Source organism: Myotis daubentonii, chromosome 11 (genome assembly GCF_963259705.1).
Source record: "Myotis daubentonii chromosome 11, mMyoDau2.1, whole genome shotgun sequence".
Classification (NCBI taxonomy): Eukaryota; Metazoa; Chordata; class Mammalia; order Chiroptera; family Vespertilionidae; genus Myotis; species Myotis daubentonii.
The window spans coordinates 7,246,661-7,271,989 of record NC_081850.1 but is presented as its reverse complement, the minus strand read 5'-3'; positions in this window follow the sequence as shown (position 1 = coordinate 7,271,989).

Here is a 25,329-nt window from a genome sequence, read left to right as displayed (position 1 = left end):
ATTTCATTCTTTTTTATAGCTGAATAATAGTCCATTGTATGTACTTACCACATCTTGTTTAGTCATTGATCTGTTGATGAACATTTGGGTTGTTTCTACCTTTTAGCTATTGTGAAAAACACTGCTATTAACATAGGTGTATAGTATATGTTTGAGTCTCTGCTTTCAATTCTTTGAATATATACTAGTATATACAAATTGTTGGATCATGTGGTAATTCATGTTAACTCTTTCAATAACTGCTAAACTGTTTCTCACAGTGGTTGCACTACTTTGCATTCCCACCAACAATGCATAAGAGTTCCGATTTCTCCACTTCCTTGCCAATACTTGTTTTCCTTATCCTAATATATAAAAACCCAGGGTCCATAATGACCAAAGACTCGACCAACCGGAAGTCAGCCCTGCAGTCAGTGCTGCGAGCGCAGCGACCCAGCACTGACTGCCGAGGGGCTGCAAATCCATTCTTGTTATAACAAGTACTACTTGTTATACTCCCCAAAGAGAGAGGCAGGGTCTGATTCGCAGCCTCCGTGGCAGCTGTTGATCAGCTGTTGCCTCTCTCTTTCTCTCCGGGCTTCGCCAGCAGCCATGCCTCTGTTTCTCTCCGGGCCTCCACGGGGGCTGCTGATCAGCCCCGCCACGCTGATCAGGCCCAGAAATAGGCCTGGAGATGCTGACTGGCATAGAAACTGACCAATCAGAACCAAACTGGGTGAAGTGTGAGGAACCAATTGCTACCTAGAAGGTGAAGCTTTTGATGCTGTCTGGCATAGAAACTGACAAATCAGAACCTAATCTGGGTGACCTGCAAAGGGGCAGAACCTAAGGTGGGGGCTGAGTAGGGGTTTTAAGGGCAACAGCTGTTTGGTGTAAGGTGTAAGAAAGCGGTTCAATATTTTAATGACCGGTTTGGCAGTATAGTGCATATGGCTGGCTATCAGTCCAGATATAGGGATTATGTATTTTTGTCTGCCAAGAACATCTCCTCCTGCTGAAAAAGGATGCCCACCCCCCATTTAAGCAATCCTATTCTATATAATCTATCTATACTAATAAAAGGTAATATGCTAATTAGACCGGGTCAACTGGCCATCTTCCGGACGTCTGACTTCCTTCTGGACAAAGCCATGGTGGTGGAGGCTGAAGCAGAGAGGGCAGTTGGGGACGAGATCAGGCCAGCAGGGGAGAGCAGTTAGGGGTGATCAGGCAGGCAGACGCAGTGGGGGTGAGATCAGGCTGGCAGGGGAGGGCAGTTAGGGGAGATCAGGCAGGCAGGCAGAGGCAGTTAGGGGCAATCAGGCAGGCAGGCAGAGAGGTTAGGGGCAATCAGGCAGGCAGGCAGGTGAGTGGTTGGGAGCCAGTGGTCCCTGATTGCAAGAGGGATGATCTGGGCCTACACCAGCAGCTGGACATCCCCCAAGGGGTCCCAGATTGGAGAAGGTGCAGGCTGGGCTGAGGGAGCCCCTCCCCCCATGCACAAATTTCATGCACTGGGCCTCTAGTTTTTTAAATAATAGCCATTCTAATGGGTGTGAATTGATATCTCACTGTGGTTTTGATTAACATTTCCCTAATGATTAGTGATCCTGAACATCTTTTCATGAGCTTGTTGACTATTTGTATATCTTCTTTGAAGAAATATCTATTCAAACCTTTGTCCATTTTTGAATTGGGTGGTTAAGTTTTTGTTGTTGAGTTTTATGAGTTCTCTATATTTTCTGGATATTAATCCCTTATCAGATATGTGATTTGCAAAATTTTCTCCCATGTTATGGGTTATCTTTTCACTTTCCTGATAGTGCCCTTTGATGCACAAAAGTTTTTAATTTTTATGAAGTTCTATCTATTTTTATCCTTTCCTTTCCTGTGCTTTTGATGTCATGTCTAAGAAATCATTGCCAAATCCAATGTTATGAAGCTTTCTAAGAGTTTTCTGAGTTTTAAAAATTTCTGTTTTCTTCTATGAGTTTCATAGTTCTAGTTTCTATGTTTAGGTTCTTGTTTCATTTTGAGTTATTTTTTGTATATGGTGGAAGGCAGCGGTTCTCAACCTGTGGGTCGCTATCCCTTTGTGGGTTGAACGACCCTTTCACAGAGGTCGCCCAAGACCATCGGAAAACACATATATAATTACATATTGTTTTTGTGATGAATCACTATGCTTTAATTATGTTCAATTTGTAACAATGAAATTGGGGGTCACCACAACATGAGGAACTGTATTTAAGGGTCGTGGCATTAGGAAGGTTGAGAACCACTGGTGTAAGGTAAGATACAGCTTCATTCTCTTGCATATGGATATCCAGTTTTCCCAGCATCTTTTGTTGAAAGGGTCCTTTTCCCATTGGCACCCTTGAGCGATGTGTCTTAACTAGGCCTCTAGATAATTCTAATATACATTCAAGTTTGAGAAACACTATTCTGTGTATTTTACCCTCTGTCTTACACCTAACTAACCTAAGATTAGGACAGTCATAGCCATGACCTTCCCAATACACAGAAGGCATGCTATCCTAAGATTATGCCCAGTTTTACTGTAATAATCTGACGGGAATACTAGACAATAAGAATGCTCATATCAAAAAGGAACATGTTACCACCTTAAATCCATTCTTGTTATAATAAGTACTACTTATTATACTCCCCTTTTAGAATTAACCACAAAAAAAAGACCCATGACTTTGGTAAATTAGGGTCTAGAAATCAAGTTTTCTATAAACATTTCTTTAAAGTGTTTATATATACTCTTTGAAAATTTTATCAAACTTGATCTTAAACTTGTTTATGGGAAGCAATGTTCATGTCAAGTTTAGTGTAGTGAGTTAAGAAGACTACATTTTCAATAGCTCTGCTGAGTTTTGTATTAAAGCCTGACTTGAACCATGCTAAATTGGTACTTAGCTTTCATGTATTAATGAAAAAAGAATCTAACACATCATAAATAAATCTACTTGTATAGTTAAAAACCAGCTTGTGTACGGCCATGCTAAATCATCTAAGTGTGGCAACAATATGCATTTCCAAGCTTGGTAGCGATACCCAGAAATTTATCATCGACATGGCCCTGGAAGAGAAAGAGTTACATCAAAGCTGCCAAACGTTTCAAAATTCCGTGACACAGATTGATTTCTACTTATTATTTAGATACCCAGGTTTATTTAACTGACAAATTAGACTTTATTTTTTCAGTTAACTGTATCTTTCAATGGTCGGTCATCATCCAATCTTGAAATAAATGTTAGTTGATTAAAGTAGTAAAGGTTAAAACGTTTAAACCACATGCTGTAGATCTCAAAAATCAAGTCAATATGTGTAAAGGGAAGAATTATTAGAGGATTTATGAAATCTGGCCTGAACAAATTAATTCATCAGTTTAGCCAAAGGTCTGTCAATGAATTCAAGGACCGTTTCAGAAAGGGAAACATCTGTTGCAATTTAAGTTTCTGTTTATAAGTGAACGTCGCGGATTAGTCTCTCTGAAAAAGAATACAGCAGTTTACACTAATGTATTTGAAAGTTAATTTGAAATTGCTCTCTGTCTTTGAGGATGCGGGGGGGGGGGGGGGAGATCCTTAGGTGATTTGAACTATTACTGTACTCTCCACCTCTTCTTGGTGATGGAGGGGAATTTGAACCTCATTGGGACTGAAAGATGTTATAACAAACCATGATGCCAACAGTCTAGGACTAGGTCTAGGACGAGATCACCATGTAGACAAGGATGCAAAACCTCTACCTACCTGTGTTGGGTTTATTTAAATGATGTACTTAATGAGAGATTTAAAGGTACTTCCAAGCCTATACATATATATCATTACATTACATTACATTACATTACATTACATTACATTACATTACATTACATATACGTACATATATACGTACATATATACGTACATTTCTGCCTTACACATTTATTTAGAACCTAACCTTCAAGTAAGAAGAAATTTCGCTGTATTTTGAGCTCGGTAAGGTGGGTATTACACACATGTAATAGGTAAGGACACTGAAGCTCAGAATCATTGCATGAATTTGTTTAAGAATGCTCAGCTAGCAACTGGCAGGACTTAAACTTGAACTAATGTCATTTGATACTTGGGCATTGTTCTTCCTGTTGCAACACATCACTTTCAGTACCATTCCCAGCTGTGTTTTCATAAATAATGAGGGCTCATCAGGGGTCACCGGCCCTGCTACCCAGAGTGTGATCTGCAGGCCAGTAGTATTGGCATTTCTTGAGAATTTGTTAAAATGCAGAATCTCAGGCCACCCCCCAGACCTAATGAATCAGAACTTACAGTTTAACAGGATCCCCAGGTGCATTTATTGTTGGAGAATCTGTTTTAAAACTCACTTTGGGAAACCAATGCTAGAATTTACACACTAAAAAAAATCCTGCTGAAACCCTTAAGGTTTAATATCAACTTTCAAAATAATACGTTTATATTTCAAAGATGCGTAATGACTGATTTCTGTGGACAGACTTGAAACCAATTCTTTAATTCTTTTTATGTAGGAACTGGTTCAATACTACACAGAAGAAATTTGAGCAGTTTACTGTTGAAGACAGTCTTCAAATAAAGAATTGCCAAAACCGGTTTGGCTCAGTGGATAGAGCGTCGGCCTGCGGACTGAAAGGTCCCAGGTTCGATTCCGGTCAAGGGCATGTACCTTGGTTGCGGACACATCCCCAGTAGGAGATGTGCAGGAGGCAGCTGATCGATGTTTCTCTCTCATCGATGTTTCTGACTATCTATCTCTCTCCCTTCCTCTCTGTAAAAAATCAATAAAATATATTTAATAAATAAATAAATAAATAAATAAATAAATAATCAAGCTTTTAAAAAGATTTTGCTAATTTAAGTTCAAAACTCATGGTATCTTCTATTTATTTCAACTTATTAATTCTAAATTAAGCCACCACTCTCTGTTTGGTAATGTTTATGGTTTTTATCATAATCCGCTGTGGGTAATGCGTAACTTTTAATTTGCTCAAATAATTGGGATCTCAATTCAATACAGTCACCAGCAGTAGCATGAGTACAAATCCTCTCTTAACATTATCTACCAGTTCTTGGGAACCATGACCTTAAGTGAAATGACATGTGACGGAACCAATTTACCACAGGCTAATGGATATAAACAAGGGTATGTACCTACGGCAAATTTCTAGTTGCAAAAATATCAGCAAACTTCTAAATAAAGACCCAAAACCTTATTAAACATTGAAATAAATGTGAGCTTTCCATACATTTAAGAAAGATTACTAAAAACAAGTAAGATAATACATTTTCAAACTGCTTATTCCGGTTCTGGGTTTCCAGTAGCCAGAGCCTCTCCTGGCAGCTGAGGGTGCAAGGTGGGACAGACACCCTTCCATCACAGGATGCCTCACACACCCACACTCGCTATTCTGGGGCAAGTGAGACATACAGTTTCCGTCATGTGCACATCTTTGGGATGTGGGAGGACACTGGAGTCCCCAGAGGAAATCCATGCAGACGCGGGGAAACCAGGCAAACTCCACACAGACAGTGGCCCCGCCCAGAACCCATTATTTTCCTCAACGTTGTGATGAAACGGCATTGAAGGAAACAAAGTTATTCTAAAACCTACTGTACTTGCAATTGGAAACTTCATTCCAAACTAAGTCATTTCTCTCTATTACTTTTATTAACTTTCTAAAATTAAAATCATTCCTAGACAAAGATATAGTTTTATTAGCACCAACTGCAGAAGACAACTTCTATTTTTCAAAAGCTTTTAACAGGCCTGTGGCTTCTTAATGTCCAGCCCTCGATGGCAGCAGTTGGAGAGTCACCAGTTAAATTTTGGTTTTGGAATCTCTGTGAACTGAAAATTTGAATTGTCTTTTAGAAGAAACCCATAGTCATGTCCAAGTCATATCTCTGGCATTTTCTGTTCAATAAAAATCCATAGAATGAAATTTTAAATTATTCCTTTAATTTACTTAAGTGTGGCAGAGCCCCTGCCTGAGGTAATGCCATTCTCACCATGAGACATGGGCATCATCAGACATAGTAAGAGACTGGGCGTCTACTCGCATGGGAATCCAGGGAGCTTCGGTGGGAAGTTAGAGGGTGGGAGTTATTGTAGGAAGAAAGTGTTGGTGTTTGGTTTTTTCTTTCTATTTTTTTAAATCCTCACCTGAGTACATGTTTTTATTGATTTGGGAGAGAGGAGGGGAGAGAGAGAAAAAAACATTGATGTTCAAGAGAAACATTGATCGGTTGCCTCATGCACATGCCCCAACTGGGGATCAAACCTACCACCTAGGGATGTGGCTGCCTGGAGTTGAACCCACACCCTTTTGGTGCACAGGACAATGCCTCAACCAACTGAGCAGCCTGGCCAGGGCTAGTTCTTTCTTAACTACCCTCATGGTAGTTGGAGCAGAAAGAGTGAGGCTTGAGTATCTTGGAAGCTGGTGCAGGACTCAATGGGCAGAGCAGGCAAATAGCAATAGACATAAGGGCAAGGGGAAATACGAGCCAACTATCTCAGAGTCAACCTCAGAAAGCAAAGAAAGTTTCAGATAAATAAGTCTAAAACCAAGGGACTGAAATAAAAGTTAAATACAGCATGGAATGAAAGTGTGTGCGCCATCATTAGTCATGGCGCACAATGAGGTGCCCTACACAGCATGGCGCACAATGAGGTGCCCTACACAGCATGGCGCACAATGAGGTGCCCTACACAGCATGGCAAAGATGAAAACATTAGCAGTTCCAAGAGCTAGTGAGGGTGTGGAGCAATGAGAACTCTTTTTCATTTCTGAAGGTAGTGTATATTGGTACAACCATTTTGGAAAACTCTTTAGCAATATGAACAAACATACTTCATGACCCAGAAATTCTATTCCTAGGTGACAGAAATAAATGTATATCCCATTTCTGGTCTGGCACCTAAGGAAGCTGGAAGTCATCACTCTGCTGCTAGTGGAAGTGGGGTCCTGGTGGTGCTGCAAGAAAAAGCACTTTTGGGGATCTGCAAGGGATAATAAGGTCTGGTGGTAAGATTTATTTGGGTGCTCAATGCAGAATCAAAAGAGTGCCCCTCTTGGGTTCCCAATGTCCCACCTTGCCATGGAAAATCTGGGCCAGAAAGAAGCCCAAAGTCCAGAGATCCCATGCTGTATTAATGCTTCATCCAGTGCCGCGTCTGGCTAGCTTAGCTTGTGTTCCTGGCTGCAATTCGTTGCTGTGCTGCGGTATCCAGGCCCCCCCCTGGAGTCTGTGTTTACAGTACACACAACCCACTGTCAGCCACATGGTTGCTAAAGCCACAGGGCTATGTAGAGAGTATGCATGAGTGCACAGGGTACGTGCTGGTCACCCAGCAAGAGAGAGAGAGCTTCTTCGTTAATCTGGGTTTATATTATCTTGGGCATGGGAAGAACCCGCAGCTTTTTCAAAATAACCAATCATTTTCCAAAGCTTTCACAGGTTTCTAATGGGTCTACCTCTTGACCAATGACTGAAAGGCCTCTATGGTCAAGCACCTCTCCCTGCACTATTTTGACTTAGGTTGTCATGTGCTTACTTCCCCTTGCTCCCCCAACAATCTGGTACTGGAGGGGGCAAGGGAAGGGTGTTCATTCTTTGGGGGCAATGCTGTGATTCCCTAGAGTGTGTGTGAAGCTATAACTTCCTGGTGAAACAAACAGGCTCATGCTCCCCAGCCCATGTGTATGGCACGGCTATAGGGTTAAGCCTCAGACTGACCTGTTGGCAAAGCCACAAACAAGTCCCAGCTTAGAGGGCACAGTCCTCTTAGCATAATTAGGCCTGACCTTATGATGCTCCCTAGATCCTTCCTAGGTAGCTAATGGGCTGTGGGAAGTGCAGCAAGTGCTGCCAAAAGGAGTGAAACTCACAAGAACATTGTAACTATGGCGACCACTTACCTTGTTTACCTCTGACTATAAAATAAAGGCTTAGCTTGCCTCTGGATCTCTCTCTGTGACCTCAGCCAGGCACAGGAAGATCCACCTAGACCCAGCTTATTCTCTGTCATTTCTTCATCCTTTCGTCGCCCTCACTCAGGCTTTCAAACACTTGGCTGAGCTGGCTCGGCACATGTGGTGCCCGAACACCCATGAATCTCAACAATGTCTGATTCCCTTTGCTTCCTTTCTTATTAAAACCTAGCTACCTACAGTAACAACTCTATCCTAACAACAAGTAACAAGCTGAACAAACAGAAAAATAAAACAACTCTTAGATGTGTTAGTGAAGTGAATCACAGGGCAACCCCCTACCTCCAAAAGAAGAGAGACAAACAGGCAAATACAGAGACTCACAGCTTCTACTGGCGCTGAAACTCATGAGCAGAAACCCCCTTGGGAACCAGTACCAAGGTTAGAAAACCTGGACTGTAACTGACAAATTGCTGAAGGCTCAATGTGGACAAGTCTGAGACTGAAAAATCCGAGAGGGGCCCAGTGATGGGGGAGGGACACACTTGTGAGTTTTGGCTCCAGTAAAAGCTGTGAGTCTCTTTAGTTCTATGAAGTTCTCACAGTGAATATCAAAGGAAAATCCCCTCATGCTTCGAGCAAAGGAGAGGGGAAAAGAAACCATTTTGAAATAAGCCAGAGCATTCTTTTTTTCTTTTTTCTTCTTCTTTTTTTTTTTAACTAGACCTGCCCACAAGAGAAACTAGTTTATCAGAGTCTAACTGTTAGGGGCAAAAATAGAATACTGGGGACTAGCTGTGGTTATGGGAAATATTAATCATGCTCTGTTAACCATGATTGCCTTGTGTTGGCTAAAGAAAGGACATTCTGACCTGGCTGGGAGTTGTACGCCCCGGGACCTAGGAGTCAACCTTGGACCTGGGAGTCAACCTTTGAATGTGGTCCATTCTCATTCAAGAACTGCCAATAATCATGGAAAGATTGACAACCTTGTTGCCCAAACAATGGAGTCCCACCCCAGCCCCCTACTTCCCCAGGCCTATATCCCTACTTCCCCATGTAATCCTAGTCCTACCCTATATAAGCAGTTGGCTTATGGGGCTGCAGAGCACATTTTTGTGGCTGACCTGCTGCTCTCCCATGCTGCCAGCAGGATTAGAATAAATGCTCATATATGATTCAACCCTGTCTCTGCTTAATTGGCTTAAGTAGTGACAGGCAGCACAGACCCCTTGGTTGTCCGGTTATATAACCTGTTAGATTTTATCAGAGCCTAACCAACCTGAGGAAGGGAAAAACCCAACTCCATTTCACTCTAGCCATCCTGTCTCACCTCAGGAGAGGGGAAGAACTGAGAAGCACTGTGAAGTTCACAGCCCAGGGCATAGGCTCACTAAAAACTTGAGACCTATTCATAGGACTATAGAATGCTTCTCCTCCTCTGGCAACATGCCACTAAAAGCCTACTTACTAAAATTCCTTTTACCCAGTGCACTACATTCAGCTAGCAAGAAAAAAATTACAAGGCATACCAAAAGGCAAGAAAACCCACACAAACAAACAAACAAAAAAACAAAACACAGTTTGAAGAGACAGAACAAGTATCTGACCCAGATTAAGATATGGCAGGGATGTTAGAATTATCAGACCATGAATTTCAAATAACTTATTAATATGCTAAGGGCTTTGAGGGAAATAGTTTCTTTACTCATAATACTTCTGACATCAAATGTGTGGGTTTTCCACACTGAGCAATTCTCCAATTTCTCTAGGACACCAACTGGGTGTGCTGTAATTTAATTCAATTCTGATACAAACAACCCGGGGTTAACACAGACCCCACAGGCTAAGGGCTCAGTCCCACAAACTATCCACCACTTTGGAAGCCAGGTCTAAGTAGTGGGTCCCCAGGTTGTCCATTGGCTACAAATCAGGAGTTTCCACAACCCTCTCCTCAAGTTTGATAATTTGCTGTAACAGTTCACAGAACTCAGGGAAACACTCACATTTACCAATTAACAGCCAGATGGAGAGGTACATAGGGTGATGTCTAGAAGGGTTCCCAGCACAAGAGCTTCTGTCCCCATAGTTCAGGGTGTTCCTGGATCATGGATGCCTTCACCAACCTAGAAGGTCTTTAAACCCCGTCACTTAGGGTTTGTATGGGTGTTCCATTGGGTAGACATGATTGATTAAATCATTGGTCATTGGTGATCAGCTTAATCTGCAGTCCATCTCCCTCCTGGAGCTCAGGATTAGGGTCTGAAAGTTCTAACCTATAAGCATATGGTTGGCTCCTCTGGCAATCAGCCTCCATCCCCAAGTCACCTTATTAGCATAAACTACTGAATGGTTAAAAGGGGCTTATTATGAATAACAAAAGATGCTCTTATCACCCCTATTACTCAGGAATTTACAAGAGTTTTAGAAGCTCTGTACCAGGAACCAAAGACAAAAGGGAAATATATATATATTTTAATGATACCACAATACCACAGGGCTCTAATGGTAAAAGTAGACAACAGAGACTAACAGATAGATGATGATGTAAGCAAACATGAAAATTCTAAGAAAGAGCCAAAAAGCAATCCTATATAATATGCAAATTAACCGAATGGCTGAACGACTGGTCACTATGATACACACTGACCACCAGGGGGCAGACACTCAATGCAGCAGCTGCCCCCTGGTGGTCAGTGTGCTCCCACAGGGGGAGCGCTGCTCAGACAGAAGCCGGGCTCATGGCTGGCGAGTGTAGCAGCAGTGGCGGGAGACTCTCCCACCTCTGCTGCAGTGTGTGGTAAGGAGCCAGGGGTCCCAGACTGCAAGAGCCCCGGACTGCAAGAGGGATATCTGACTGCCAGCTTAGGCCCGATCCTAGGGATTGGGCCTAAGCAGGCAGGTAGACATCCCACAAGGGGTCCCAGATTGTGAGAGGATGCAGGCTAGGCCTCTAGTGCTAAAGATAAAAACAAACAAACAAAAAACCTCCCATGTAATAGAAATAAAGAATGCCTTTGATGGGCTCATTAGTAGACTGGACATGACAGAGGAAAAGAATCTCTGAGCTTGAGGATATGTAGATAGAAACTTCCAAAACTGAGAAGCTAAGAGAAAAAAAAAAAGACAGAAAAAAAACCCCCACAATATCCAAGAACTGTGGGACCACTACAAAGGGTGTAACATATGCACAGTGAGACTATGAAAAAGAGAAGAAAGAGAGAAAGGAACATAGGCTATGTTGGAAGCAATAATGACTGAGAATTTATCCAAATTAATCTCAGACACAAAACCATGGGACAGGAAGCTCAGAGAACACCAAGCAGGATTAATGCTCCCAAAAACTACACCTAAACAAATCATATTCAAACTTCAGAAAAATCAAAGATAAAGAAATTATCCTTAAAAAAGCCAAAAAGAGGGGGAGAGAGGAGAAATCTTACCTATACAGAGACATGGATAAGAATTATATAAGATTCTTATCAGAAACCATGCAAGCAAGAAGAGAGTGGAGTGAAATATTTGATTTGTTGAGCAAAAAATACCACCAACTCAGAATTCTGTATCCTGTGAAATTATCCTTCAGAAATGAAGGAGAAAAAAGACTTTCTCAGACAAGCAAAAATTTAAACAATTTTTTGCCAATATTGAACCTGGCAAGAAACGTTAAGATGAGTTCTTCAGAGAGAAGGGAAATGATATAGGTCAGAAACTAGAATCTACATAAAAAAGAGATAAGCAATGGAGAAGGAATAAGTGAAGGTAAAATAAAAACTTCTATTTCTCACTCTTAATTCATCAGCTGATAACAGTGTGTTCAAAATAATAATAGCAACAATGTATTTGATAAAGTATACTGATACATATTTATATGTATGCTATTATGTGGTTATGTATAAGTAAAATAAATGACAGCAATGAAACAAAAAACAGGAGGGAGAAATGAGGACTATCTTGTTATTATAAGGTACTTGTACTACCCCTGGAGTGGTGCAGTATTATTTGAAAGTGGACTGGGATTAGTTGTAAATGTATATTACAAACTCTAGAGCAGTGGTTCTCAACCTTCCTAATGCTGGGACCCTTTAATACAGTTCCTCATGTTGTGGTGACCCCCAACCATAAAATTATTTTCGTTGCTACTTCATAACTGTAATTTTGCTACTGTTATGAATCGTCATGTAAATATCTGATATGCAGGATGTATTATTAATACAGCTGGAGACTTCAACACCCCTCTATCAGAAATGTACAGATCTATCAGGCAGAAAATCAATAAATACATTGTTAAACTCAACAGAATCATAATCAAACATATATACTTAATATCTATGGACTACTTTTTTGAACAACAGCAGAATAGTTACCTTAAGCTCACATGGAACATTCAATAAGACAAATCTCACTATGGAACATAAAATACATCTTAACAGGTTGAAAAGAAATCATATAATGCCTGCTGTCATACTACAAGAGAATTAAACTAGAAAGCAATAGAAAAATAGCTGGAATCACAATTACTTGCAGATTAAACAACACACTTCTAAATAAATCGTAGGTCAAAGAAGAAATCTCGAGAAATTTAAAAACAATTTTAACTAAATGAAAATGAAGTACAACTTATCAAAATTTGTGGGATTCAGCAAAAGTAGTACTTAAGGGAAATGAATAACATTAAATACATATATTAGAAAAGAAGATCTAAAATCAATAATATAAACTTTCAACTTAGGAAACTAGAAAAAAGAGCAAATTATATCAAAAATAAGGAGAATAAATGAAATAATAAAAATTAGAGCAGAAATTAATAAAATGTAAACAGCTAATCAATAGAGAAAATCAATGAAAACAAAATCTGGTTCTTTGAAAGATTGATGAAACTGATAAGTCTCTACTTGGACCAAGAGAAAAAATAGAGACAATACAAATTACCAATATCAGAAATATATAAGCCTCTACTTGGACTAAGAGAAAAAAATAGAGACAATACAATTACTAATATCAGAAATGAAAGAAGAGGCACCACTACTGATCCCACAGAAATTTTAAAAATAATAAATATTATGAGCAACTCTATGTCTGAAAAGTGGATATTCTAGATGAAAAGAACTGACTTCTTGAAAGAGGCAATCTGTTAAGATGTATACAGGAAGAAACAGACTATCTGAATAGGCCTGTATCTATTAAAGAAATCTAATTAATAATTAATAACCCTCCAAACAGAAAGCACCGTGCCCAGGCAGGTTCACTGTTGAATTCCACTAAATGTTTATGTAAGAACTTATGCCAGTTCCCTACAGTCTTTTCCAGAAAGTAGAAGCAGAGGGAATACTTCCTAATTTATTCTACACTAACATCAAACGTGAAGAAACTACAAGAAAAAACAGCAGACCAATACCCTTCATGAATATAAGATGCAAAACATCCTCAACTAAATATTCGCAAATTGAATATAACAATGTATAAAAAGAAGTATACGCCATAATTAAGTGGTATTTAATCCAGACATCCAAGGCATTTTCAATATTCAAAATCAATTAATACAATCCATCACATAATCAAGATAAAGAAGAAAAATCACATGATCATATCTGTAGATACAGACAAATCATTTGACAAAATCCAACATACCCATTCGTGATAAAAACTCTCAGCAAACTAAGAATAAAGGGGAACATCCCCAAATTGATAAAGAATATCTACCAAAAAACTACAACACATCATACTTAACGACTAAAAACTAGAAATTGTTCCTCAAATCAGAACAAAGGCAAGGATGTCCCGTGCCATCACTCCTTTTCAGCATTGTACTGGAAGTTCCAGCTAATGCAATAAGAAAACAAGAGAAAATATAAAGTGTACAGATTGACAAAGAATAAATAAATACTGTCTTTGTTTGCAGATGACACATTGTCTATGTAAAAAAATCTGAAAGAATCAACAAAAGTACTCCTGGGATGAATAAGTAATTATAGCAAGGTTTCAGGATGCAAGGTGAATATGCAGAAGCCAATCATATGTTTGTAAACCAGCAATAAATAAGTACAACTTGAAATTAAAATCTCAATACATTCACATTAGCACCCTCAACATAAAATATTTAAGTATACATCTTATATGTACACGATCTATATGAGAAGAGCTACAAAACTCTGATGAAAGAGATCAAAGAAGAACTAAATAGAGAGATCATCCATGTTTGTAGATAGGAAGATTCAATATTATAAAGTTCTTCACAATTAAATCTACAGTTTTAATGCGATTCCAATAAAAATTCTAGCAAATTATTTTTTGGATATCAACAAATTGATTCTAAATTTTTTATGAGATGCAAAACACCCAGGATAGTGGACACAATATTGAAGGAGAAGAATATAATCATAGCACTGGCACTACCTGAATTGAAGAATGACAATAAGGCGATAGTAATCAAGCAGAATATTGGAAAATAGACAAATAGAATAGACAAATAGATCAATGGAACAGAATAGAAACCCCAGAAGTAGTACCACACAAATACATTCAACTAATCTTTGACAAAGGAGCAAAAACAATACAATGGAGGAAAATAGCCTTTTCAACAAATGGAGCAATAACAACTAGATATCCACATGCAAAACAATGTATCTAGACACAGACTTGAGACCCTTCACAAAAAACACTCAAGATGAGTCATAGAAATAAGTTTAAAATGCAAAACTATAAAATTCCTAGAAGATAATATAGAAGAAAATCTAGATGACCTTGGGTATGGTGATGACTTTTTTGATACAGCACCAAAGGCAAAAGCCTTAAAAAAAGAATTGATAAGCTGGACTTCACTAAAAGTAAAAATGTCTGTTCTGCAAAAGATACTCTTAAGAAAATGAGGAGACAAGCCACAGACTGTGAGAAAGTATTTGTAAAAGACCCATCTTATTAAAGACTGTTATCCAAAATATACAAAGAACCCTCAAATCTCAACAATAAGAAAACAACCCAATTAACAAATGGGTCAAGATCTGAACAGAAAACTTACCAAGGAAGATATACAGATGGCCAATAAGCATATGAAAAGATGTCCTACATCATATATGTCATTAGGAAAACACAAAATAAAACAATGAGATGGCACTACATACCTATGAGAATGACCAAAATCCGGAACACTGGCAACATCAAATGTGGAGAAACAGGAACTCTCATTCTCTGCTGGTGGGAAAGCAAAGTGGTGCAGCCATTTTGTAAGACAGTTGGCAGTTTCTTACAAAACTAAACACACTTTTACAATCCAGTTATTTATTGTGCTTCTTAGTTATGTACCCAAAAGAGTTGAAAACTTATGTCCACACAAAACCTGCACTCACATGTTTAGAGCATCTTTATTCATAATTGCTAAAATTTAGGGGGAAAAAGATGCCCTTCAGTGGGTGAATAGTTAAATAAACTGGCAAATCCAGAGAATTGGGTATTATTCAGCGCTAAAAGGAAATGAGCTATCAAGCCACGAAATAGCCTAAAGGAAATTTAAATCCATATTACTAAGTAAAAGAAGCTAATCGGAAAAGTCTACATACTTTGTGATTTCAACCACTTGACATTTTGGGAAAGGCAAAAGTAAGGAGACATCAAAAGAATCAGTGGTTGCCAGGGACAGGGGGGCGGGAAAGATGAGCAGCACAGCACAGGAGCTCTTTAGGGCAGTGAGACTATTCCATGGTATTATAACGGTGGATACACGTCTTTATACGTTTGTTAAAACCCATAGAATGTACAACTCCAAGAGTGAACCCTAATGTAAACTGTGAACTTTGGGCGATAATGATGTGTCAATGTAGGTTCATCGTTTGTAAAAAAAATGTACCACGCTGGTGTGGGATGTAGATAGTGGAAAGGTTGTGTGTATGTGTGGGCAGCAGGTATATGGGAAATGTCTATACCTCCTGCTCAATTTTGCTGTGAACCTAAAACTGCTATAAAAAATAAACTCTGTTAAAATGAAACCAAAAAAAAGTGCATATGCCCATCAAAAGACATATTTGGTACCAACCAAAGCAGCATAATGGAAATATAAATGGTGGCATTTGCATACAATAAAACTACAGAGGTATGCAACACCATGGATGCGTCTCACATAAATGACAAGAGAATATGTATTTTATTCCATTTACCTCAAGTTCAAGAACAGGCAAAACCAATCTATAGTGATAGAAAGCAGGATCATGATTACCTTTGGGCTGGCCGGGGCAGATCTGAGCTCCGAGGAAGCAGGAGAGGGAGCTCCTGGCGTGCTGACGATGTTCTCTGTTTCGACCTGATGGTCATTACTGTGAACAAAAAGGGTGCTACCTGGCAGGCCTGAAGAGCTAAATAACGGAAATCAACCATAGGGGATGCTCTGATCATACAAATTCCTAACTGAGCAGGTTCTAATGGGAAGACAGGTCTTAGGCCTATAATAATAGATTAATCTTTACCTTGAGCAAGCGCTGTCCATTGTTTTTGTGAAACTAAGATAACATACTTCAAATGTCAAATGAGCTCTTCTCCAGACCTGCAGAGAGAAACACCCCCGCACCGGGTGAGGCTGCACCAACATTCCTCATTATCTTTTACCCGCATACTTCTGTGAGCTGTGTGTGTTAAATGTTAACTGCCTGCACCCACCAATGTAAGAGATGTATGTATCTCTCCATTTTGCTTTTTATCCAGCCCAGAGATTTCCCCACTTTGCCTTCTCCCACCTCCCTGATCTATCACCAACAGATTTCATGGAACCTTCCTTATGTCTTCTGCTTTGATTCTAATATATAATATGAGCTGCAAAACTGCTGCTCCCCAGGGCATCAGCTCAATCCTTTGAGATTTTACTTCCAGGTCTGGCCCTCAGCCTTGACTCAAATAACCCTTTCTTTAGGTTTGGAATTTCTCTTGTCGACATACATAAAATTCATGGAGTGGCACTCTTAAAATTTGTGCACTGGACAGCGTGGAGTATTTCTCTCCGGTGGTCCTTCCGTCTCGTCCTCATGTGTTCACGCCATGGTCCCAAGAAGAGGGAAATATGGGGGTCATATGTTGAATCTCTGGGACACTGAGAGCCAAGGTGTCAGCAGCTTTGGTGGTAAGAGGAGGGAGCACCACCAGCAACAATGAAGAGGGCCCTTTGTACAGACAGCACTGTCCTCCCCGTCAGGCCTTTACAGCTTTGATTCCAGCAACAGCCGGAGCAGTACCTTTGGTTGAAGAGGTTGTGGCACTGGGGGCATCACAGGTGTTTTTGATATTTGCCAGGACTAAAGACTTCGTCACTGAAGTGGAAAGAGAAAAATGGATGCTACCTGGTGGGGGCCGAGGACCAGTTCCTGGAACCCCCTCCTTCTGGACACCGCTGTCACACAAGGAGGTCGATGCATTTATACCCCTGTTTTACGTGGGAGTTCAGAACCATTTGAGATAGGAAGTGGAAGCAGGCAGATGAAGAACAATTGTCAGCCTCATTATTGATAGAGCATTGGGAGAAGAAGGTATAGAAACAAGAGAAGAATGGAATTCTTGATTTCTAACCTCAGGATTAAAAGATTTATTCATCCCTAAAGGCAGTGTTGGGAAACCACAGCCCCCTGCTCCCCTGTAATGACAAAGCCCGTATCATTTACTTCACAATCAAGAAGAGCCTAAAGCCCATGCAAGGAAGCAGACCCCAACAATACAGAAGGAGGGAGGCGCTTAGCTGTACTGCTCAGTTCATTAGCCCAAGCTCCCTGCTCAGATCAGTCACTACCTCCCAGAGGAGAACAGGAGGCCGCACTGTGCTCCTTGAAAGGATGACTTCTGCCTAGAAACCTCGGGAGTGGGAAATGAGTGCCTTCCAGCAGCTGCCCCAGACATCTGGCAAGAATATGGAGTTTCCGCAGAGCGGACAGTGAGTTATCATTACCACTATAGTCTATTTTTAGTTAAATGATGGCATGGCTTTGGGGTTAGGTTGAATAGAAATGGCCACCCTGAATTCAAGATATTTTGTGATAATATCTTGTGGTTATCATCTTATGTCAGGGTCCTGAGAAGGCATCAAGAGTCAACAGGAGAAAGATAATTATTTTTTTGGCCTATTTATAAAGGAAAAAAAAAAAAGGCAGCTTCGGGTTTGGATCAGAATGTAATTGCCATAACTCCAGATGCCTCTCGCTTGGAAAGGAATATGCCTTCTTCCTATGAGGTGGCATGCTGGAGGAGGAGATATATCTCCTGTGAGGATGGTCTTTTATCTGAAGGGACCCAATGAAGAAGTCAAACCCAAGCTCTCTCCTATCTCAAATGGGAGCAGGATGCTGGCCAGATCTTCTGGGATAGGACTCCAGTTACAGAACATGGGAAAATCTCAAGGTCCCAGAAAGGCACATGCTTTTATACACAAAATAAACTTAAAAGTTCGATCTTATTTCAAGACGGGAGATAGTGAACTAAATTACTATAAAGTTTTAATGTAAAGATGTAGAATTGCCACAACCATGGGGACAATGTGTGAAAAGCACCAAACTCCAGATACTTTACAATAATTGTGCTTAGGAAATCTTATTTTCAGTTATCACTATACTAGCAGCCTGGTGCACGAATTCATATATGGGTGGGGTCCCTCGGCCTGGCCAGAGATCAGGGCCAATTGGGGCTGGCCAGCCAGGGGGAGGGATCACAGGAGGTTGGCCGGCCTTGGGAGGTTGGCTGTAGGAGCGCACTGACCACCAGGGGGCAGCTCCTGCATTGAGTGTCTGCCCCCTGAGGGGTTAGTGCCCATCATAGCTACCGGTTGGGTGGCCGGTCAACCGATCGTAATGGTCACTTAGGCATACATATGCTATTTTCTTAGTGGTTTAGAATTTATTAATATTTTTTAGAATCATTCATATTTTTACCTATAATAATTCATTTAAATATATCATTAAAAACTAGCCTTATGCAGACACTATAATTACTTCCAGAATAATGTAGCTCTAATTTTGTAATAAAAGTCAACAAACAACATCACAAAATATAATTCACTTGAAAGATAGGCTTTAATGTTTCTGGTTTGTTTTAAAACCAAAATTCCAGTAGCCCATGGCAACTATGCCATAAAATACAAATGGAAAAAAGAAAAGAGATGGCTTAAAATAAATACAAATGGAGGGTTTCAAATCCTCTGCTAGACAGATTTTCAAGCCAGTCATTTCGTCCATCCTTGAGAGCGCAGTGATGTTCTGGAAAAGGGATCAAAGAAGGCACACACAGATGACATGACCAGGAGGGACACCAGTGAGGAAGGGCAGGACAGAGAAACCACAAGGAGAGAAGGAGGGAAGGTTGTTACACCGTCCCCATTTCATAATTTTGTAAATTATGGGTCTAAACTTCTAACAAATCAAGATGGAGAATTTATAAAACCATAATTAGATACTAAAGGAAATTCTCCAAGTTTTGCTTTAATCCTTGGCATAGCTTTCTATTCTCGGAATTGTTGCAGAAGTACGAATCTGCAAACAAAAGACTTTCTTCGTAGGAACAAGAAGAAAATTAACTATTTTCTTTTATATTGGCACTATTTTTTTTCTTGCTGATTTATTCATGCATGAGCTTCTGCAAATGTCCTGAGTCTACAGGAAAGAGTACTATATTTACCTATTAGTTGTTGAAGCTTATTTTTCCCCTCCCTGCACTACTAATCAAGAGAAGCAAACCTTTCAACTTCTTAAAAATCCATTTAAAATGTTCTTTGTATGACTCAATTGACGTGTTCACTGGTGATAAGCAATCTCACTATGACTACCCACCTTCTACTTTTGATATCTTCCAGCAGAAGAAATGAGTTTCTGGGTAGAAGTTTCCCTTCAGGTGGCCGTTACCTCAATGATGACAACAAACCAAGTCTATAATGGGAAGCTTTCTTTTCAAGAGATTAGAATGTTATATTAATGCAAAGTGCCTACTGCTACCAAGTTCTAACTCTTAAAATAGCAGAAGACAATGACTTGCTTTACAGATTTTTAAAAAGACCTCTTTACTTGGCATCCAAGAATAAGACTTTTTTCTAGTGTTTCAGATTTTCAGAAAGATAAAACCTTCCTCCCTAAGAAGTTATCATCGGCAGAAGATCGCTGAAGGCAGTTGACTGAAAGATGGGCTTTTGAATGCAAGGTGGAAATCTACAGTCAACTAAAGGTAATTAGAACGCTAAATTTAATGTTAGATTGCCATGGGACCCAGGTCCTCTCTTCCTAATTGCCTTGAAGAACCTTGTATTTATGTTATTCACTGTGGGTTTCAGAGCAGACCTAGATCATCAAGCACTTGAGAACGGGTTGCCAGTCCTGGGAGCTCTAGTAAAGATGAAGCTGCAGTGATGGGCTGGGTTTGAGAATATGATGGAGGGATAATGACTAAGAACTTGTTGATGCTCCCATGGCTTGCTGGAAGCCACAGGATATCATAACAGTTTAAAAAAATAAAAATAAATAAAGTGAAAGGAAAAAGCAAAAGGAAGCAAAAGGTACATAGGGCATTCGAACAAAAGAAAGCTAAATAGAAAAGAAAGAGTAACATTATTAATAGTAGAGTGAAAACAAGGATAATTAAAATTATTTAATATCAATTATTTAAATTTAAACTTTTCAATGCTAATTTAGGGCATAGCACATGACAGAGGCCTTATTTTAATTTATGTAATTACATTTTGCCAAAAGCTCCCGAATTAAATAAGTAACTTATTCCTAATCATATTGCTTACTAGTGTATCAATAAATGTCAATGCCAGGTATTAAGGGAAAATTCATAATAATTGCACAACACAGATATTTCTTCAGCTTAGTGTTTCACTTTTATATTTAACAGGTAGACCAATTTGCTACTAAGCTTGTTTCTCCCACCTGAGCTGTAAAAAAGACACATCCACTGGGAAGCATTTTGACTAAACACAGTATTACAGAGATGCCAAGACACAATTTCAATGAGATCCACACTTACTCAGGTAAATTCAACTGATTAATGTGCTATGTTAGCTGAATTGTAAAATATTTATTCAGTCATTCTGCTTAAGATTGTTAGATTTTATACTAAGTCACATTGAAAATAATTAAAAATATGCTGATCTCTATAAGTTTAAAGTTGTGTAGTGTTCTAAGACATTAGCATCCTCATTTATGCTGAGAGCATATATAATATGGAGAAACACAGATAACTGATATTGTAAAGCCAACTGCCTATATCTTAAAGATTACATTATTTTCTTAGCGTTTTATTTAGTAATAGGCTAATGACATTCTTTGTAAAGAGTTCATTCTTCAGCTTAGCTCTGTGTCTTCAATAAAGAAAATTCTTTTAGATCCTTTTCTAAAAATTATAAAAGGATCTGTCTTTTATTATAAATGCTTAAATAATTTTTGTTTTATCCAACAGTTTATTGGGAACATTTTCAGACAGAGAGAAAATTTGAAGGAAAAAAATAAACATTCATATCACTTACATACCTACTATCTGGATTTAACAACTATTAACATTTTGCCCTATATGTTTGTGTGCATGTTGAGTGTGTGTGTGTGTGTGTGTGTGTGTGTGTGTGTGTGTCTGCTGAATCCATTTCAAAGAAGTTGCACACTTCATAAAACTCTTTCCTAAATATTTTAACTGTCTCTCCTAAAAACAGGGCATTCTACTGCATAATCATAGTATCATCAACACACCCAAGAAAATTAACAATGCTTCTATAATCCCGTCTAAAACCCCACCCATATACACACTTCTTCATTTTCCCCTACGTATATTTTATGTAATATGTTGTAGAGCTGGTTTCTGCTGTCTCTTTAGTCTCTTTCAAGTGAGACCAATGCTCTCTCCACCCGTCAACACACACGTTTCCTTTTCTTTGGCACTAAACATTTAAAGTGTCCAGGCCAGTTGTTTTGCATAATGTCCTACATTCCAAATGTGTTTGATTATTTCTTCATAGTGTCATTTAACTTGTTCATCTCTCCTGTGTATTTCTTATGGATTTTAAGTTTAGTCTTTTAGATCCATCTTAAACATTTGACCTGACTTACAGGTGCTTATGTTGGCTTTTTACTGTTGCATATATAAAAGACTTGGCCTTATCCAATAAATGAAAGTCTTTCTGATTCTAGAAAATGTAAGTGCCACTAAGTAAGACCTCTCTCCTGTACTTTATGACTTCATAGCAAAATATGGAGCACACATTTATCAATTGACTCATGCCATTCATATTCAACCTCCTTGCATTCTTGTAAGTAATCCAAACATTTTTATTTAGAGTAGGGTACACTACACTAAAAATATAATTTTTCTGTCAGTGTGCCATTGTTTTTCCCCTTAGCATTATCTTGTGATTTTTAATATACTATCCAGTACTAATAGGCAAAGTCTTAGAACTATCTAGACGGTTGGTTTTCTGCTTCTAAAATATTAACATTTTATGAATACCTAAAAATGAATGAAATTTATAAAAATAACCAGATTTTTATTGCACCAACTAAGTGTGAGGGAAATCTGTACGCTACTTCTAAACTGTATAATGAGTAGCATGAAGTAAGACAGTCTGTAAAGAACTGTGGAACTGGTAATTAACCCAAGCTATAAATATCAGTAAAACTAATGTCCAAAGGTTTTTGAGTGACTGCAAATGAAACTAATTACAAATATATTATAATTGATAAGTTAGTTCTTTAAACTCTTTTCAAAATAAGATGAAAACTCAATGTTTATTTATGACCAATTTGACTATTTGTACACAATATTTATTTTAGGGCAACATTTTAGTCTTTTCAAAATTTACCTTTTAACTTGATACTTGGGGAAAATGAGCCTTATATAGCTAGCATATGTGTTTCTGGCCCAGAAGGTCATAAATTCAATTATAAAAAGAAATAGTAAAATGTATAATCTGAGTTACTGTGCAACATGCCTCTGAGAATCATTTATAGTATAGAAGAGGATTAAACCCAGGAAAGGAGATTTTAAAGTTCATTTAATTAGTCATTTAAATTGAGAATTAAAGAGAGAGCTGGTCAACTCTTTAGGTACATTATCTGGTAGAGGAGGCCAGGGTTCTGAAAATCAATTTTTTTAAAAGTTAATTTGCCAGAAATTAGTTTTAGCTGATATCCTTCTTGAACATATTTGCCCACTGGGAAGAAATTATTCTTTTATATATTCAATTAATTCATCCAACAGGTATTTATTGAGTGCTTACTATGTCCAGATATGTTTGGTGTGTTTTACTCATATGAGGGAGCTTCAATAATAAAAAGTCACTGCTCTCGTCATTTAGGGGACGTGAACAATGAACGCATAGAATAACATCAGGTAGTGATAGGTGCTACAAAGTCCCACCCGCACCTCCTCTTCCTTTTGCTCCAGACTGGATATCAGTGGTCTAGATCTTGTTTCCATCCCCTGGAGAGCAGCCAGGAAAGTGAGTGACACTGGTGAAGTCATGTGTGGATCCATGGTCCCTGCCCTGGATGAGTGAAGGGGGTGCTATTTTAAACAGACACATCCAGTAAAGTATATGACAAAATGGCATTTGAACCAAGACCAGAATCAACTCGGAGCATGAGCTATGAAAGTATCTGGGGAAAGAATAGTCCAGGCTTAAGGCATAGCAAATACAAAGAACCTAAAGATAAATTCCTTAATCAATACTTAGTAAAAAGACTACAATAAAATGGTCATTAGAACACTGGATTGCCTATGTCATCACTTGTTACAAGTTGAATATTCCTTGAAATGTTCTTATGAATACATGCATTTAATATTTTCAAGAAGAATATTTCTTAAAATACACTTTTGATAAATTCAGCAAATTGATTATTAGACAAATAGAGCCTTTGCTAAATTGGTATATAGGAGACTAGTTTGCAATTAGTTAACTTCTGGCCAATTTACCTAGAGTTATACCTGTTATAGAATAGATATTTAATAAATGTTTATTAAAAGAATGATAGGAAAAAGGGTGTATGTGAAACAAAATGTCAAGAGTTATATTGAATACTAGAGGCCTGGTGCACAAAATTGTGCATGGGTAGGGCCCCTAGGCCTGGCTGGAGATCAGGGCCAATCAGGGCCTTCCAGCTGCCGGCTGGGGCCTTCCTTCCCCTGGTTGCTGGTTGCTGGCTGCTGGCCAGGGCCTTCCTTCGTTCCACACCACCCCCTGGTGGTCAGCGCACATCATAGCAAGCAATCGAACTTCTGGTCTCCCAGTCGAACTCCTGAGGGGACAATTTGCATATTAGGCTTTTACTAGTATATGTAGACTAGAGGCCCGGTGCATGAAATTCGTGCACTCGGGAGGGGTCCCTCAGCCCGGCCTGTGCCCTCTCGCAGTCTGGCTGTGAGTCCAGATCAGGGTTTCTGGCTGAGCGGCACTCCCTCTGTGGAAGCGCACTGACCACCACGGGGCAGCTCCTGCGTTGAGCATCTGCCCTCTGGTGGTCAGTGCGCATCATAGCAACCAGTTGTTCCGCTGTTTGGTCGATTTGCATATTAGCCTTTTACTATATAGGATTATATCTAAAAGCTGTAATATATTAGAACCTAATTTGGGCTTGGAACTAATATTACTTTCTGGTACAGTGGGGCCTTGACTTACCAGTGTCCCGACTAATGAGTTTTTTGAGATACGAGCTGTCTCTCGGCCGATTTTTTGCATTGAGTTGATAGAGTAATTTGAGTTAACGAGCTCCTTAACAAGCTCGGTCTCGGAACGAATTAAACTCCTAAGTCAAGGCCCCACTGTATTTGGCTCCATCAGAAAGTCCATGTAAGCCTTTGAACTGCAGTCACATAAAAACTGTATCTGACCCAGTCTATCGCCTGGGATTTTCCTTTCTGTCTTTGAAGGAGACCCTGGAACTCAACCTTCTTTCTTCTCTAGCTGAGTTGCTTTCTAGCCCTTGGAATTGTGTTCCCCACATTACCACATAATCTCCCTAATTTCTCATTTTCTTCTTCACTGAATTAAGCACATAGGCCCTTCTAATTTTAAGAATATTATTCCTGATCTCTGAGGAGAAATGGGATAATGAAGCAGCTAGTATGGCAGAAGTTAGAAAGGTTTTAGAACCCTTACATGATTATCAAACTACCTGATCCCTTCTCCAAGTAAGATGCTCAATGGATATCTGAGGACTAGACTTTTGTTTGTGACCTTTTCTCTCTCCTCTAAATTATTCTAATGAGTTTTGTCTCTTTAGGATTTGCTAAAAACCAAAGTCATTATTAAAACTGGTTATTTAAACACGTTGATATTTATTTTAGCAAATATCAAGATCATTTGTTACAATGGTCAGCAGATATTGGTCCCAGTTTGTGGTGCCTCCAGAAAATGATCTCCCACCTTCTCCCCTCTTCATACCTTTCCT